The 18,755-nt window shown below is 43.3% G+C and overlaps 1 protein-coding gene across 1 annotated transcript in view; it reads left to right on the top strand.

The window, feature by feature from the left end:
- LOC122802294 (nectin-3-like) overlaps positions 1 to 18,755 on the top strand; it is a 1,108,442-nt gene that overhangs the window by 663,518 nt on the left and 426,169 nt on the right. The window lies entirely within an intron of this gene.

The following is an 18,755-nucleotide window of genomic DNA, read 5'->3' as shown; positions in this document are numbered from 1 at the left end:
CTTCCGTAGCTCATAGACATTCTTGGTGATCCAGGGTTTCTGACTCGCTCTTATAGTGATGGTTTTCATAGTGGTTACATCCTCCATGCATTTATTTATGTAGGCAAGAACTGATTCAGTATAGGTGTCTGTCTGACTGGAGGTTGTGCGTAGCTGCTGCTTTGAAGACCTCCCAGCAAGTGATATTGAAACAGTCCTGATGGCGTTCTTTGGAACCCTTCTGCCGGACTCTGATCTGTTTAATTGTCATATTTCGTCTGATCACAGTGCCATCCTGCTTATGCCTACCAATAAGACGGCTTTGATCAGAGCTGCCTATTTTGGGGTGCTTCAGAGCTTTAAAGGCTCCTTTAATAGTGCTGTAAGCTTTGTCTAAGGTATTCTCCCCTCTGGTGGGGAAATCCACATACTGATAAAAATGGGGTAGCACCTCCTTAAGCTCAGGTCTGTTGAAATCGCCCGCTATCACATCCAAGTTCTGTTTCTGTATTGTAGCTCACAGATAATATTATGCAATTTATTTTGAGCTTTAGTGGTGGTAGCACGGGGGTGGGGGGGGTACACTGCTGTGACATATATCCCACTGATTTGCCTTGGAACATAGAAAGGTCTGCATTTTAGTGTCAATATTTCCACATCTTTGGAGCAGCATGATTGAACCAGCATCTTTGTACCACCTGTTATTAACATAGATGCATACCTTTAGCTTTACCACTCTGTGCTTTACATCTGTCTGCTCTAAAGAGAGTTAGCCCATCTAGGTTCACAGCATTGTCACTAATGTTACTATGCAGCGAGGTTACAGAGAAAATGAACAAGCAAGTGTCCCACACCTTATTTTTTGTGACTTCCATTCTCAGATAGTCCATCTTGTTATCCAGTGAGCAGACATTTGCAAGTAATACTGAAGGTATTACAGGCCTGTGGGTGTTTCTCTTCAGTTTAACAGCAGCTCCACCACTGCAGCCTCTTTTTCTAGTTGTTTAACCTCTTTTTTTTTTTTTTTTTCCCCTTTTGTAGCTGCTCTGGGGCATTCCAGAACCATCCCTGTGAAGTTTCAGAGTTCTGATGGCATTCCTATTTAAAGTGCAGAGATCCAGGATTTCTGCAAGTGAAGTAGGCCCCGAGTACTCCACAGACAACAGAGATTCAAGCCAGCATCTTGTGTTGGTAATTAATTTCAAGTAATTTTTTTTCTGGTGTAAGTAGTTGTGTCCACATAAAACCATCTGGAGAGTGATTTTTTTTCATTTTTTTTTGTCTGCAAAAAGCAGGAATAAGCATTTCTCCCTGACGAGCTTAGAAAGCTGCAGCATTCCTGGATGCAGTTTTTTTTTAGGCACTTTCTTGTAAAGCTCCTTAGCTGATCTTCAATAAGGACAGTGTGTATCTGAGAAGAAATCCCATGTTCATTCCAAAAGTGTCATCAGAAATTAACATTAATTAAACTATTTATTTACCAGTATTCTTCCCAAATTTTTCTAAAAATGACAATGTGCTCTGCATCTGTTAGTTCCCAGATAACTGTTTTATTTCCACAAGACTAAATAATTCAGGAAATTTAGCTGTTCATAACACTGTAGAACCAAGTTAGGCCAGTATGTGTCTGAAATCACATTGTCAAGGTGGCTGCCAGATTGCATAGCCTTTGTCTATGAAAAATTGGGACTCTTAAAGGAAAAAAAGAGCACTTTCATCAAGGTCTGTTGCTACTTCTACTGCTTTTATGCATAGATGAAATCTGTGCTACAGCAACTTGGTCCACGGTTCAAACATTCATTCCATTATGAGCTAGATGTACAGTCACGATCCCTTGTACCTTTTGGCTCCACCATTCTCAGGAATATTCTTCCAGGGTTTGTGGCAACTAGGGAATCTGTCCCAATGGTTTCAAAAAGACCACACTGGATACAAAAGTTATGTACTCACTGTAACAACAGGTCAGTGTTGTGGTCTTTTCGTCCGGTTCAGCATCCCTCCTTTCTTCCCTCTTTCAAACTTTTCACCTGGTGCTCCTGTTTGATTGAATGGACTAACCAGGAACCTTGTCGGTACACCACCTCAGTTTTTCTCCAGGTCATGTTCTGGTATATAATTTTAGGTGTTATTTATGACGTAAGAAATTTTGTTTATTGATAAGTAGACAAACTCTAAGGTATTTTGAAGGAAGGAGAGGGTTTATGAGTAGAGCAGCAGTCAAAGCCCTGGATCCACAGCTTTGAAACTGCCAAGGGCAGACATGGTCAGATCCGATAACCCAAAGTTTGAACCAAATGAAAAGAAGACAACATGGGTCTATTAATTGTGAGTATATAACTTTCGATCTGATGTCAATTTTCATTCTATGCTCAACTGATAGCTTCAGATCTGATCTCTCTGATGAGACTTGGCCGTTGCTAACGCTCCATGGCAACCAAGAACTCTCAAGCTTCTCCCCTGCCCATAATGCACCAGCCCCAATTTCTTCGGCTCTCATTTGCCACCTTTCAGTGAAAGATGTGGTTTCCAACACACGAGTGATATTTAGAGAAGTTTATAAAAATTTCATTTATTTTCTTAATTCTCCCTTTTCTGTTTAGACTGTTTTCCCTTTACCCATTACACCCCTTTTTGGGTTGACTTGTGTTAAATTTCTTATTTACCTTCCTTTTATTTTACTGTCATACCTCTTGATACAATTTAGTATATTTATTTAGTACTACATTTTATGTAGTGTCTATAATACCATTGTTAGTAGTAGTTCCGATTTTACTTGTCTGTTCAAAAAAAAAAAAAAAAGTTAAATTTCTTTCCTTGCTGTTTTGGCATGTCAGTATGATGGATAAAGCTCCAGCAGGCTTTAAGAAATGTACTAAGTCTGTGCATAAGCTCCCTTTATCAGATGCTCACACTGTATATTGCTTAGGACTGCTTCCTTTACAGGATGGTTGTTCTGTTTGCCATGGGTTTAACCCTAGGGAATTAGTTGAATGCAAGAATAAACTCATTCATAAAGGCCTTTTGTCTTCATCTTTTGGAGAGGATATATCCGGAGAGAAATCTCCAAAAACCAAGTCTACAGCAAAATCCTGATCTCCAAGGCCACCTTCTTCCTCCTCTACTTAGGAGTCCTCAAAGAACAGGTTTTACAAAGATCTGACTTCACCTTTGGATCCAAAGGTGCTGAAAATGCCTGATCTGACTTCTTTGGATCTAAGAAGACCAAAATTATCTGATCCGTCCGTCCTCAGCTCCGACACTGTCAGATCCAGCTGTTGCTGGTACTTCTACTTCGACTCCTATTATTTTACCAAGGGCTGTGTATTTACCAGTGGATCCCATACCCTTAAGGGATACCTTACCCATTTCTGGACAGACCCAGGTCTCCTTCAGTGTTTTTCCCTTGTTCTTCCAGAAGCCTCTGAGGAAGACATGAAAAGAGTGATGAGGAAGATGCACTCCATGTAGAGTCAGGAGGTACATTTTTCTGTTACACCTCTGCTACAACTTCCTCCTCTGACTCCTTCAGTGTCTGAGTTGGATCCTAGCTGCCCGGATCTGTCTGGCTCAGATCTGAGGATTACTGCATCCTTGTATCCTAAGCTTACTCTGAGTACTTCAATCACATCTGATCCAGAGCTTTCTGAGCCGAAGCTTTCCTGTCTGATCCAGGGTGTTGCAGTAGACTCCGAGGCTTTCGGAGCCATCTGTGTGCCTTGGATCCTTGGCATTGGACAGCTCAACTCCAACTTTCACCTCTAGCATTTTGTCTTCACAGTCCATAAGTTTGCCTTCTCTGATCTGAGGTTTCCCTTTCTCTGGGACGGTCTGCTTTTGAGGTTATGAAGAGTTTTCTCTGCCTCAACACAATGGATGGATCCAACCCCTCTGATGATACGTCTTGAACCCTGACATCTCAGCATTCAGAGCCTCATCAAATCTTTACACATGGACAGCCAGTGCTAAGACCCCAGACTTCCCCACAGGGAATCTTGATTTCTTCTGATACCTTTCCAGATCATCCCATGAATGAGGTCCCTAAGAAGACGACCTGGAAGAGGAAGTACCTAGACTCACCAGAGGAGTCCATCACAGAAGATACATATTTTGATGAAGGTGAAGTGTCCCCACACTTCCTGAAAAGGTCTCATTTGGAGACATCCTTGAAATCCTTAAACAGAGAGGTGGCTGGACACTGAGCAACACTTCATCTGAGGAGCCTGTATTCCTGGAGCTCTTTGGTACTGGCCCATCTGCCTCCTGGGTGACTGCCCGCCGGCACCTGGCACTTTTGAACCTGTAACTCTGAGACCAGGTAAGATTATGGCACCACCCATGGGCAAGCTGTTTTGGGGAAAAGGGGTGCCTGTTGATGCCATGGATGTATTGGAGGCCACCAAAAAGGAACTTGCCAAGGAGAGTTCCACTGTCCATCCCCCTAAAGGAATCACAGGTGATGAACAGATCTGTGAAGCATGGCTATGCTTCAGCGACCTTCGCTTTATGGTCTCTGAATTATTTGGGACACATTACGACTTCAGAGGGATTTGATTAAGGAGTTGTCAAATACTCTCTCAGGAGCTGTTTATGAAGTTCAATCATCTGTGGTTTCTCAGCTAGCTACCCTGCAGTCCATTTCTAATTCCTCTGAGGTTGTTTTTTCATGTAGCAGAAGGAACCTCAAGGGCAGCATGTTCAGGCATTTCCATTAGGAGACATGCCTGGATGTGCTTGTGTTCCCCCAGAGGAAGAGGAGGGAACTCTAATAGATGATGATGGTGGCATGCAAAGCCTGAGGTCCAGAGAATCCTTTGACAAGACCCTACCAGCGCTTCTGAAAGGAGGCCAGATTGCCTTCCTCTGTAGGCAGTTGGGGAACATGTATCCCTGCATCAGAGGCCCTGGCTAGACTTTACCAAAGATAAAGGATTATTTCCAGAGGCTATGCAGTTCCCTTTTCCCTTTCAACTCCAAATTGAAGTAGAATCCCCGATGTTGCACCCAGTCAGAGGGAACAAGCAGCAGTTCAAACGCTGCTAGAAAAAGTAGTCAAAAAGGTCCCACCAGACCAGATAGAATCCGGAACTTATTCCAGGTTCTTTTTATTGCCAAATTAAATGGGGGGCTGGAGACCAATTTTGGATCTCACCAATTTAAACAAGTCAGTTCAATGAACCAAGTTTCAGATGGGCACAGTTCAGTCCATTCTCCCATTTCTGAGCAAGGACGACTGGATGTGCTTAATAGACCTTCAGATGCGTGCTATCATATTAAGATGAACAGACTGTCCAGAAGGTGTTTACACTTATGAATGGGAGCATGTTATTACAAGTTCAGAGTTCTGCCTTTGGACTCGCCACAGCCCCCCCAGGGTGTTTACCAAGTGCATGGTAGTAGTAGCAGCTCATTTGAGACTGGAAGGATTTCGGGTGTTTCCATATCTAGGCGACTGGCTCATTTTGTGCTCTGACCAGGCATCAACTGATAGGGCCAAGAGATCAGGTTCTCCAGACTTACTCTCTCTTTTGGGGATAACCATAAACTACGAACGTCTCTACTAAAACCATCTCAGAGTCTAGACTTCATAGGAGCAACACTCAACACAGTCAACTGCTTCACTACCACTCTGAAGAGTTCAGATCATAGATTTTTAGCATACCTGATCCTTAAAGCTCTGTTCCATGGCAGTAACATTAGTACCTTTAGCCAGATTTTACAGTGGTTGCTAGCCACACAGTGGTCAGTACTTTAACAGCTCATGTCTTATCAGATACGAATCACTCCAACATGCAAGACTGATCTTAGGTGGTGGATTCGATCAGATCAGGTTCTACGATGCCATACATTTATTCCCCCTCAGCCCAAGGCCATAGTGACCATAGATGCTTCCCAACTAGGGTGGAGGGCATTTTCTGGGGAAAACAGTCCAAAGCACTTGATCCCCTGAAGAGGCTAACTTGCACATTAGTGTCCTAGAGATGCGAACAGTGCTTTTAGAGTAGCAGGCTTTCCACAATTCTCTCCCTTTCAGGACTATTGCAGTTCAAACAGACAATATGTCAGTAGTTTGGCACATCAACAAGCAAGGAGGGACCACATCCTGCCCTTTATGTTCCGAAGCTCTGAGTCTGGCAGTGGGCGATCTCATCCAGTCGCTTTCTCATAACCAAGTATATTCTAGGGAAATCCAGTGTGATAGCAGGCAAACTGAGCAAGTGCTTTCTTCTACCTCATGAATGGTCCCTCAACAAGAGCATCATGGAAATTTTCTGTCATTGAGGTCAGGCTTGCGGCTATCTTTTTGCCTCCCCTCTAAACAACAAATGCAGCAGCTTCTTTGCCCCCCACGGGGGGGGGGGGGGGGGTCACTGAGTGATGCTCTACTTCACACCTGGTCTGTCTACTCTATGCTTTTCCACCCATACCACTAATTTTGAAATTCCTTTAGAAAGCTGCCATGTTGAAGAGCAAAGTCATCCTTATTGCAACTTACCGGCCTTGACAAATTTGTTTCCCCTTCCTGTGGACTCACTTGCTTCACCAACCTTTGATTGTAGATCTGACTCCAGACATCCTTTCTCACCTGACAGGCTTGATTCATCCAAGTATAACCACCCTGAGGCTGACTGCCTGGTTTCTCCAGTTCCATTAATAACCTATGCTCTCGTCACCTGTTCATCAGATCCCATATGCCTTCTACCAGAAAGCTGTATTCCGGCAAATGAAAGAGATTTATTCACTGGGCTCATCTAAATAATACTGATCCCTTTTCAGCCCCCATATATAGCATTCCTGAATGTTTGTCCCATTAAAGAAGCTAGTTCATCAACCATTAAGGTGCAGTTAAAGCCATGTAAAATTTTCACATTGGTTTTGATGGTTCCTCTGTCGCCTCTCGTAAACTAAGCAAAGCCTTCTTGAAAGACTTGCTTCTTCTTCTAAGACCCCTTTTTAGAGATCCTACTCCTCCATGGGGCCTGAATCTGGTACTACAGGTTCTTACTAAATCCACCAGTAACGAGGAATAAACAGGTGAGCCTCCAAAACCAAAAATAACCATGTACAAGTCACCTGGGAAGCCAAAAGAAGAAGAAACAAGTGCTCCAAGGCTAAAACCACAGTATTTGTTGACAAAATATGAACACTTTAACTGTTATCTGAAGAAGTCCTGTATTAGGGGATGAAAACGCGGTGATACTGTTAATATTTCTACCATCAATTCTACCCCTTATATACTCCTCCCCACCAAGTTAATCTATATTCATTATACAATTGCCATCAATCCATCTCAAAAACATGAACAAAAAAAATTTAAATTGTGTCCATACCTAAAAGAAATGCGTATATGTAATTAAAAAAATGGACACGTTTGCAATGAAAGGCCGTCTTCCTCAAAATCTCCACACCTCCAATAACTCCTCCAGTATCTGCAGGGTTCATACGCCAATACTTCGACCAAAGTAATCCAATAATATCTTTTATTAGACACAGACAGATGTACACCAAAAGAATAGTAAAAGCACAATATAAACTGGGTAATGAATGAAAAAAATAAAATCGAATACAATCAATAATGCGATTTAGCGCTTACATCTCCCACTGGAGACCTCTTCAGAATCAATTCAAATAGTTGATTTACTCCTTAAATACTACCCATAGTTCAAATTAATGAACTAGTAAAACAAACTGGAGGCTGAGCTCTCTCAACACAGGACTGGCAAGACCAGACAGGAGGAGAAGGTAACCTCATACACCACAAACCCAGTCTCACATAGTACTATCAGTACTTCAAATCATACACATAAATACACAAAGACATACTCGGAGGCTCTGATCAAAAATCTACCAAAACAGCAGAGGCCACCAAAGCAGACACCCAAACATCTGCCACCTCAGGACACAACACATTTAACACATAGACCACATAGTCAGTGTGCCAAACAGTCACAGCCCTTAAGGCCAAATACAATGCCAGACACACTCGTCATTGGTGACTCCATAGTCAGACACACTGACATCCCGCTCACCAGATTGAGTAAGGAGAAGGTCACAGTAAGCTGCCTGTCGGGCGCTAGAATCCGCCACATAACGCAAGCACTCGGGTCTCTCAACAGCAGGTACAAGTACGACTCTGTCATTGTCCATGCTGGTGTGAACGACCTGAGACGTACCTCCTTGGACTGCATGAAAAGAGACATAGAGGAGCTCTCTGATTATGTAGCCCAGGCAGGTATGACCCTGACCTTGAGCAGTATCCTACCTTCACCTAGAATGATGCCACAATACAGTGATAAGATGATCAGCTTTAATAATTGGCTTAAATTTTGGTGTCATTCAAAGGGGATCCAATGTCTGTCTGCCTGGGATGACATGCTGGACAAGCCACGCTGCCAAGGGGCGGCTTGCACCTGTCACCCTGGGCTTCCGGATATTGGCAAAGGCTCTTGCCACCCCCATAGTGCCTTTTTTAGGCAAAGCTCAAATTCTAAACCTACCACCCTAGAACACAAAAAAGGAAAAAAACTAAGGGTAATGCTGCTCAATGCCAGAAGTCTCAATCTCAAGATGCACGCACTCGAGGCCCTTCTCAGTATGGAGAACATCAATGTTTGTGCTGTGACAGAAACCTGGTTCAAGGCTCCTTAGAGCACCCCAGCACTATCAGGTTTCACCTCATATCATGCGTTCCGGCCCCAAAATCCGGACAACACCAAGAAAGGAGGGGGGGGTGTCCATATTCATAAAGGGCACACACACCTCAAGGTTGGTGGCAACGCACGATGCATCGGAGACCATCCAGGTGCAATTAACCATAGGCAAGACTGCTCTGCAATTTGTAGCATGTTACAGGCCACCCTCTCAAACTCAGGAACCTCACATGGCCTTCCTGAAAACACTGGAGGGGATAAATGCATCTCCAAATACCATCATACTAGGTGATTTCAACTACCCTAATTATAGACTGGGAACACTATTCAAGCCCAAACACTCTAGCCCAAAGGTTCCTGGAGTTCATAAACTCAAATGCCATGGAACAACTAGTCACCATCCCCACAAGAGGAGAAAACATACTTGATCTCATCATCATGAACATGGGATCACAATGTTCAACACCGGAAGTATACCCCTCACTGGTGAGATCAGATCACAAACTAATCTCGCTGGAGGTCCTCATCCCGCCCCCACCTGAAATAAAAAAGACCACAGTGAAAAACTTCTCAAAAGCCGACTTCACACTTCTAAAAACTAGTGTGGTCTCCTTTAAGTCCCCTGAGCCAGTGGTAAACATTACTCAAACCGCTGAATCACTTACAAATGCCTTCTACCAGCACCTACAGGACTGCATGGATCAGGCAATCCCAAACAAAACTAAGACTCTTTGTACCAAAGGCAAGCGTCCAGTCTGGTGGACCCCAGCCATAAACAAGCTCTACAACAAAAGGAGGAAGCTACTACAAGATAGAGCAAAATCCTTGAAAGATAAGACACCTTTGATCATTATAAGTAAAAAACTAAGAGCTCTCATAAAATCATCCAAGGCAAATTTTGAGAGAAAAATCGCCAAGGACTCAAAAGACAATCATAAGGCCTTCTTTAGCTATGTTAGAAACCTAGGAGGAAACTCCCAGATATGCTCGGAATTAGTTCAAAATGATGTGAAAATTACTGAACCTACACACATTGCCAACATACTGGCTGACCGGTTCAGTGCAAACTTCTCTCCCCCCCCCCCCAAAAGGAGAGATATCTATACCAGAGGATTGTAGCCCCCCCAAACATCTCAAACGCCCAGGTGAGAACTGCTCTCTCCAAGGCAAAAAACACAGCATCCATGGGACCGGATGGTGTCCCCGGCTGTGTGCTCCACGAACTCAATGAGGAATTAAACCCGCAGTTAGGACAGCTGTTTAATCTTAGCCTCACCTCAGGATATGTACCCAAGGAGTGGCGCACGGCGACTGTGGTCCCACTTCATAAGGGCAGTGCCTCCACCGACCCTGGAAATTACCGTCCCATTAGCTTGACGAGCCTTATCTGCAAAGCCATGGAGAGGATCATAATGGAACTCATAAATAAAGACATAGGGAACTTGCAGAGTTTGGATCCATCCCAGTTTGGCTTTGTCAAAGGCAGATCATGCCTCTTAAACTTGGTTGACTTTTTCGAAACAGTCACCAAGGCCATTGATGAGGGCAAGGCAGTCCATACAGCCTACCTCGACCTGGCAAAGGCCTTCGACACAATACCCCACTCGGGTATCATCGAAAAACTCATCGGCTTAAATGTAAACCCATACATCACAAGATGGGTTGCAAACTGGCTAAGTGACAGAACCCAGAGGGTCAGAGTTGCTGGCGCCATGTCAGACTTAAAGCCTGTCACAAGTGGTGTCCCACAGGGCTCAGTCCTGGGACCACTCTTGTTCGGCATCTACTTTTCTTAAGTACAAGCAAACACAGGAGGGTTATGGCTGACAAAGTTTGCAGATGACTGCAAACTGGGCGCCATAGTTGAAAACACATCTGACACAGATATCCTTCAGAAGGGCCTCACAGAAACGGATAACTGGTGCCAGAGCCATGGCCTAAAGTTAAACGCCAAGAAATGCATAGTCATACCCTTCGGGAAAAACAAGGTTACCCCTAGCTACCATATAGGTGGCAATCCACTGAGCACAGAAGAAATCAGGGATCTGGGGACCCAGGTTGACAGTAACCTTTCGTTTGACACTCATGTTGCCAAAGTAGTTAGGAAAGCCTTCTACATTGCCCACCTGATCATGAAAGGATTCACATCTAGATCTAGGGAGGTCATCGTCCCCCTGTACTAATCACTCATTAGACCAATGATAGAGTACAATGCCCCATTCGGAATGTATCTGACCCGACACCTGCAGCAGCTGGCAAGACCCCAAAAGTTCCTCACCAAAAGGATAAAGGGTCTCAAAAATATGTAATTTGCTGCCAGACTGAAAGAGCTCCAGCTCTATTCAGGCGCATACCTCTTGCTCAGAGGTGACCTGTGCCTGACATATAAGGCCATGTCAAACCCAGATTTGATGAATATGCTTCACCTCAAAAAATCTAGATCCCTCAGAACCACAAGGGCGGGAGACTTAAACCTTGACATGGTTATTAATAGAACGTGCTGGAGGGACAGATTCATCACCCAGAGACTCCCTATGCTGTGGAACAAAATCCCGGTACATGTGAGGCAGAGCACCTCGCTGGCCTTGTTCAAAAGGAATCTTGACCAATGGATGGGAGATCGCAGATATACCCCAGGGATTACTTCAGTGTCACTGCCTGACAGAGGCACAGCAAAATAATAGGCATAGTTTTCTTCAAACTAAAGGGGTGGCGAAAGCCACATAACTATGGGCTAGGCTTATAAATGCCCTTGGGCAGATAGCCTAGTATGAACCTATGAACCAAGTAATTAGTATCACAGAACCAATAAAGTTAAAGGTACATATACCTATATATATATATATATATATATATATATATATATGTATATATGTATGTATATATATATATATATATATATATATATAATACACACACATACACACACATACACACACAGATGAATGGGGCTGAGTTGCTGAATTTGATTACTGTGAGTCTTCTTGTTAGAACAATAATTCACCATACCAGTATTTTGTATACATCAATCCATACAAATAAACAATTGATTCCTTTTATAAAAACACTTATATATTTTTTGTTTAGTGAAATAACATACTATGTTTCGTGAAATAAAGTACTGAAATATTGACCCATATAAATAGAAAATATATAAAAAATATATATATAAAAAAATATATAAAAAAATATATATAAATAAAAAAACTACAAGGAAATCAATATAAGTAATATGAATACATATATATAAATAGATATGTTTTAAAAAAATGTGAAAAATGACTCCTCCAGCCCATGGATCATTAGGTAAACGTGGGTCATGTAGGTCACAAGGCTTGCCTTATGCACCACTTTGCTGAGTAGTTGTAACTTCATCAGCTGATGTTCTTCGTGTTTCACTGTTAGTCATCACACTTGGGTTATCTTGCCAGGGGGGTAGCCCTCAGCCAGCCCGAATACCAGAGGCTTAGTATTTCTGCGTCAGTTGCTGTCACTCCAGGACTGACATCAGGTGGTCAGTAGTATAAAATCAGGCAGCTGACGCCATTACATCAGTCTTTCTTGTTGAGGAGCCCGAAGCAGAAGCAGTTCACACAAGTGCCGGTTGGCCGCTACCTGAGTTTTCATTTCCGAATTGAAGTTGAAGTCTTTTAAAGCCAAGTACCCCATTGGGGATCCTTTTTTTTTTGCTCTAACCAATAGCAGAAAAAGTTAACAATTGTCTCACCTGTGGAAAGCAAATGCCACACCTGTTTAGGCCCAGACCACGACATCCCTCGCTGTCGCTTTTGTGCTTTGTTCAACTCCATAACTATAGGTCATCGGGCCCTTATTTTAGCTAGATATTTTCGCGGTCAGTCATCGAATTCCGATATGGCTTCTGTAAGCCATCTGTGTACCGATCTTCCAAAAAAAGTAAGGATAAAGACAGAGAGACCGCACAGGTCCAAAACTGACTGTTTCCGTTAAGCTAGTCATCAGTTCTCCGATCCTCAGTGAGGCGCTTTTGCAGTCCCTGATGCCCACTTCTGTGTATTCGCAGGCCACTACCGAGACCCTTTCTGAGTCCGGTATGCCGTGAGACACTTCTTAGACTAAGGATTCTGCGGATGTCTCTACCTTGGATTGGTCCGGAGCCGCTGAGCACTACCGATACTCGACACAAACCAGCGACGTATTTTGCATCTTCAGTTCTTTCTAAAACTACCAAGTTTCTAAGGCTTAGGGTACAAACTACGCCCCAAACAAATGACCCAAGCTCAGGCACCTGCTTCCATGCCTCAATCTCAAATGCTTAAAATGGTGGAAGACCTTATTATGCTTATTAGGGAAAGCCAGGCTACCTCTTCCAAAAGAAGAGAGACTTGTCCCCAGTAGTTTTATCTGACTGAGTCCGATGACTCTGATGCTTCTGAATATGAAGACATGCAACCCCTCTCTGCTTATGAGGATTCTGATGCAGAGGAATCCATTCCTTCTGCCTCTCCACACGAAGATTTTTCATTTGGTGAAACCTTACATACTTTAAGGGAGCATTTCCAATGGGAATGTCAGGACTATCCTCAGTCAAAAAAGAGACTCGGGGAATTCTTAGATTTACCACAGCACAGACCTTTAGCCATTCCTCCTGTCCTGGATGTTGTGGATGATGTTTTTATGGAATCCAGTTTGACTCCTGACACCCTTCCTCTTGCTCCCGGAAAACCTGACCGGTACTACAGAGTCCCTGACTCTCAAATTCCTTTTCAAAAATTTTACTGCTGACCCAGAGGTCATCTCACCAAGGACCTAAAGGAATTAAAGCGACCTCAGCTAAGAATCCTACTCCCACAGACAGGGATTCCCAAGCTTTAGACAGATGGGGTAAAAAAGTGTACACCTCTGCAACTCTTGCTGTTACGGCACTAAATTATCAGTTCCATGGTATGCTGCTGATATTTCAACATGTGGAACTCATCAAACAAAAACTATCTTCCTTTCCTGCTTGTGCAGAAAATAAAGAATTGCAAGAGCTTATGCATTCTACAAGCCAAATTACTAAGCACACCTTGCAATGTGACTGATGCCCTAGAAGCATCTTGCAGGGCAGCAGTCACTAGTTCTGTCCTTAGAAGGCATGCTTGGCTTAAGGAACAGACCTTGCCAGACCATGTCAAATCAAAATTATTGGACGCACCATTGAACAAAGACAATTTGTTTGGCACCAAGGCAGAAGAGGTCTTAAAGATGGAAGAAAAAGCTAAATCTAGGCAGACAGACTTTTTACAGGTTCAGCCTCCAAGGTTCAGTAGGCATTGCCCCTCCAAGCACTGGTCCTTTCCGGCCCCCTCCAGGCCAGCTCAGCCCAGACCCAGACAGCAGTCCAAGAGAATGCAGAGATCTAAGCAATGGAGTTCCTCCACTTCAAAAACAAGGAGTGCTAAGCCACTCCCTTGTAGTAAGAACTCACAATGACTTTACACCTCCATCCCTTACTTCTCCCCACCTGCTTGTGCCCCTAGGAGGAAAACTCTCCTTCCATGCAAACAATTGGGCCTCTATTACCAACGACCGATGGGTCCTCAACATAGTGTCCCAGGGTACAGATTTTATTTCCACACACTGCCAACTCCAAAAGGATTCCCAGATCTTCCTCCAAACCAGTGGGCAGAGGCCAAAAAGCAAGCCCTTTCCCTACTCTCTATGAGGGCAATACAGCATGTTCCTGCAGACCAGATAGACCAAGGTTTCTATTCCAGACTCCTCTTCGTACCCAGAAAAGAGGGCATCTGGTGCCCAATCCCTCGATCTATCCATTCAAAACACCTTTCTGGTGATACCAAAATTCAGAATGCTTACAGTCAGCAACTTCTTCCTATGCTTTCCAAGGGTGCTTGGTTAGCCACCCTAGACCTAAGAGGCCTTACCTGCACATCCCAGTCAGGGAATCTTGCAGGAAATATCTACATTTTAGTACAGGATCTATGCAGTTTCAGTTCTTTGCGCTTCCCTTTGCCTTATCCACTGCTCCCAGAGTTTTTACAAAATGCCTGGCTCCAGCCATTGTTTTTTCCAGACAAAGAAATATTCAAATTTACCCCTACTCAGACGATGGCAGACAGTCAGGAAAAGCTGTTACAGCACCTGACCTTTGTAAAGGACCTGTTGACCTCCCTGGGGTATACTGTCAACGAAAAGAAATCAAAACTAGTCCCCACACAAAAAATTGTATTCCTGGGAGCAAGCCTGAACACAGCATCCCTGATGGCTTTCCTTACTCAAGAAAAACAAGCCTACCTGACTGGCTACTTTTCTCAACTAGCTACCAGAACCCAGTTATCCACAAGGAAATTCTTGCAAGCTCTAGGGTTCATGGCCTCCTGCATTCTCCTCATTCCATATGCCAGACTGCATATGAGGAAACTACAGTGGTACCTAAAAAGCCTTTGGTGTCAACACTGTCAAGACCTGGAAACTATCATACCAGTGATACCCTGTCTAAGGAAAGATTTTCTTTGGTGGGCAGCAGCATGCAGCCACAACAAGGGACTTCATTTATCACTACCCCACGCCGGCCAGACCCTCGCCACAGATCCATCAGACTATGCCTGGGATGCACACCTGGACAGCAGGTGCATTCAGGGCCATTGGAGCCCAAATCAAATACATCTGCACATCAACCAAAAAGAGATGCTAGCTGTTCAGCACGCCCTCACAGCTTTCAGACCCCTACTCTTCCTGGGTCGTCTTCCGATCAAAACAGACAACACCACAGTGATGTGGTATATCAACAAGCAGGGAGGGACTCGCTCTTATCCTGTCTGCAGGCTCACCATGACCCTTTGGCACACTGCCTCAGCCATACAAATACACCTGCTAGTACAATTTCTGCCAGGATCCCTAAACTCTGGCAGACAACTTAAGCAGAAACTAGACCCACACGAGTGGCAGCTAGACCACAGAACCTTCACCCTTGTAACCCAGTAATGGGGCACCCCGAAGGTGGACCTCTTTGCCTCTCACTCCAATCATCAGCTCTGCAAATTCTGCACCAGGGAACCTCACAGCAAGGCCTGGAAAGTGGATGCTGTCTCTGTCCAATAGGTAAACCTCTCGGTCTATGCATTCCCCCTCTACCACTCATTTCAAGGGTACTGCTCAAAATAAGTGAGGAAAAACCAAGGGCAATCCTGATTGCCCCAGACTGGCCATGCCAATGCTGGTACTCATTGCTGCTCAGCCTGTCATCCCTGCCACCATGGCACCTACATCAGATCCCAACACTCCTGACCCAGAAGAATGGAGAATTCATGCATCCCCAATTGCAGACCCTCAACCTGGGAGCCTGGCTTATTCCCTGACCTCTCCTCAAGCGCCAGCCTAAGAAAACAAGTTCTAGATGTTGTACGTGAGGCCAGACGCCCCAGCACTAGAAAATCCTATGTTGACAAGTGGAAAAGGTTTTGCACCTGGATCCAGGCTAAGGGACCCGAAACAGCACAGGCCTCCCTACCTCCCATCCTGGATTACCTAGCAGACCTACTACACAGGGGGTCTATCCTTCTCTTCAAATTCATGCCTCTGCCATCTCTGCTCATTACAGCACAGAGCCCACCTTTTCTCACACCCTCTTATCAAACAATTCTTAAGAGGGGCTAACAACTTAACACCACCCCGAAGAGCTCCTACCCCAGATAGGGACCTTAACTTTGTGTTGAAAAAGCTCACTCTACCCCCCTTTTGAACCTGCAGCTTCAGCAGAGTTAAAATTCCTCTCTTGAGATGGCCATCACTTCAGCTAGAAGAGTTTCAGAGCTACAAGCAGTCATGGCTGTAGAGCCCTTCATCATTCTCCATGCTGACAGTCTCCCTCAGGACTAACCCATCTTTCATGCCTAAAGTGGTGTCCAGTGTGGCTCTCAACCAATCCATTCATTTGTCCACCTTTTTCTAACCCACAAAACAAGGGGGAAAGGATTCTGCACTCTAGATGTGCACAGATGGCTCAGATTCTATCTGGATAGGGCTAAATAATTTAGAAAAACTGACCCAATTGTGTTAGTCGGCTTTGCAGCAGGGGTAGAGGGCAAGGCCATATCCAAACTATCTCCAAGTGGATAGCACACTGCATCCATTTGTGCTACAAACAGCATGGGAAACCGCCCCAAAAGGGTTCAGGACACATTCCACGAGGGCAACCTCCACCTATGCAGCTTTTCTCAGAGGGGCCCCCACCAGGGACATCCTGGAGGCTGTGACATGGACTTCTGTTCATACCTTCACCAAGCATAAACACCTGCCTATCTTTTCCAAATCCAGGGCAGGCTTTGCCACCGCAGTCTTGCAGGGCATCCTAGCCTGCCCCCAGTCTTCTTGACTGCCTCCACCCTTTTCTTCAGCTTTTGGAATCAACCCAAGTGTGATGACTGCAACAGTGAAACACTAAGAACATATTACAGGTGTGTACACTTAACATAAATATAGATGTTCGAGTGTATTCACTGTTGCAGTCCTGGTTTCCCACCCTCCATCCCACTTCTCTCTCTCTCTCTCTCTCTCTCTCTCCTTACAGGGAATTTTTGGTATTTACTTTCTACTGGTGATGTTCTTCCACCATAACCTAGCTCCATATTTGGGGGCTCCTGACAGTTGAGGCAAGAAAAACTAATGTGGCGTCAGCTGCCTGATTTTATACAACAGACGACCTGACGTCAGTCCTGGAGTGACAGCAACCGACGCAGAAATGCTAAGCCTCTGGTATTTCGGCCGGCTGAGGGCTACCCTGGCAGGATAACCCAAGTGTGTTGACTGCAGCAGTGAATACACTGGAACATCTACATTTATGGTAAGTGTCCACAACTGTACTTTTTTTGTCTGGGACTAAATCATATAATTATACCTTCATCATTTCAGTGTTAATAAGATATCAAAAAATTGCATCCTATTGCATTGTTTTTTAAATTGTATTGTACAGCATTTTAAACTGCAGCTTTTTATACTTTGTACTGTTACCTTTCTTGGCTCTGAAGTGTTTTTATAACTCAACAAATGTAATCAGTAATTGTAAATTGTATTTGTGCTGGAGTTTTTCTCCCCAGGCCTCCACCAAAACTGTCTTTTTAGCCCCATTTGGATTATTCAAGTAAACAAATTCTAGTCAATAAATAAATCTCAATTTCATGACACACAAGTGAAGTTTGACTCACTAGAAAAAAATATGAAAGAATAGTCTTTTAAGCTATTCGAGCTAAGCTAAAACACCAAGCAATAGTAGTAAGAAACAGACCCCAATTGCTATATCCTCAGGTGCATTTATAAGTCTTATAGCACACCAGTTTTTCAAAGTTCTTTCATTAAAGTTTTATGACTAATTTCCTGGCTGCAAAGACTCCTTTCAATCACACAAGCTGGAAGCAAGATCACCATTAGAATATTAAAATCACCTATATTCTAATATGTATTCTTAGAGATACTCAAGTTTTAGCTAGTCACAATTATGATGTATGAAACACTGACGGATTCGGCAACCAGGAAACAAGAACCACTTCAAGATGCCATGCAAGAAACTCTTTTATTAGGTAAAATAACGAATAGATAAGCGCTTTCACGCACCGAAAGTGCGCTTCCTCAGATCTTCACATTCAAGCAATAAATGTGGAGAGTATATATACCCAGTAAAAATTCAATTAAGCATCCAATTAAGTAATTAGTCAATTAGTTCAATTAATTTAAAGCAATGAATAGAAATCACTGTGTGCGTAGGGAGGCAATGCAAACCAGCTCAAGTAAACTTTTTACTCTGTTGCATTTTGTTTATATCTTAAAGATACAGCCATAACAAAATTATATTATATTTATCTACAGCAATAAAATATATTTCAAATGTTGAATCCATTCAATTAAAAACATTCAGTAGAAATATATATATATGAATAAATAAATAAATATATAAAATAGATATATAAAAATATATATGTATATAATATATAAGAATACATAAAATGCAAAAAGACATAGAGATCAAAATTCTCAGATAAGCACATATATATAAATGTTCATATATCATTTGTTTAACTGTATGAACTAAGATTGATGACATCCTATTCCATAAATGTATTTATTTATATTTATATTTAATTTGGCCACACT

Source organism: Protopterus annectens, chromosome 5.part0, assembly GCF_019279795.1.
Source record: "Protopterus annectens isolate FY-2018-M chromosome 5.part0, PAN1.0, whole genome shotgun sequence".
NCBI classification, from domain to species: domain Eukaryota; kingdom Metazoa; phylum Chordata; order Ceratodontiformes; family Protopteridae; genus Protopterus; species Protopterus annectens.
Note: the sequence above shows the minus strand (reverse complement) of the source record. Positions and strands in the feature narration are given on the sequence as shown.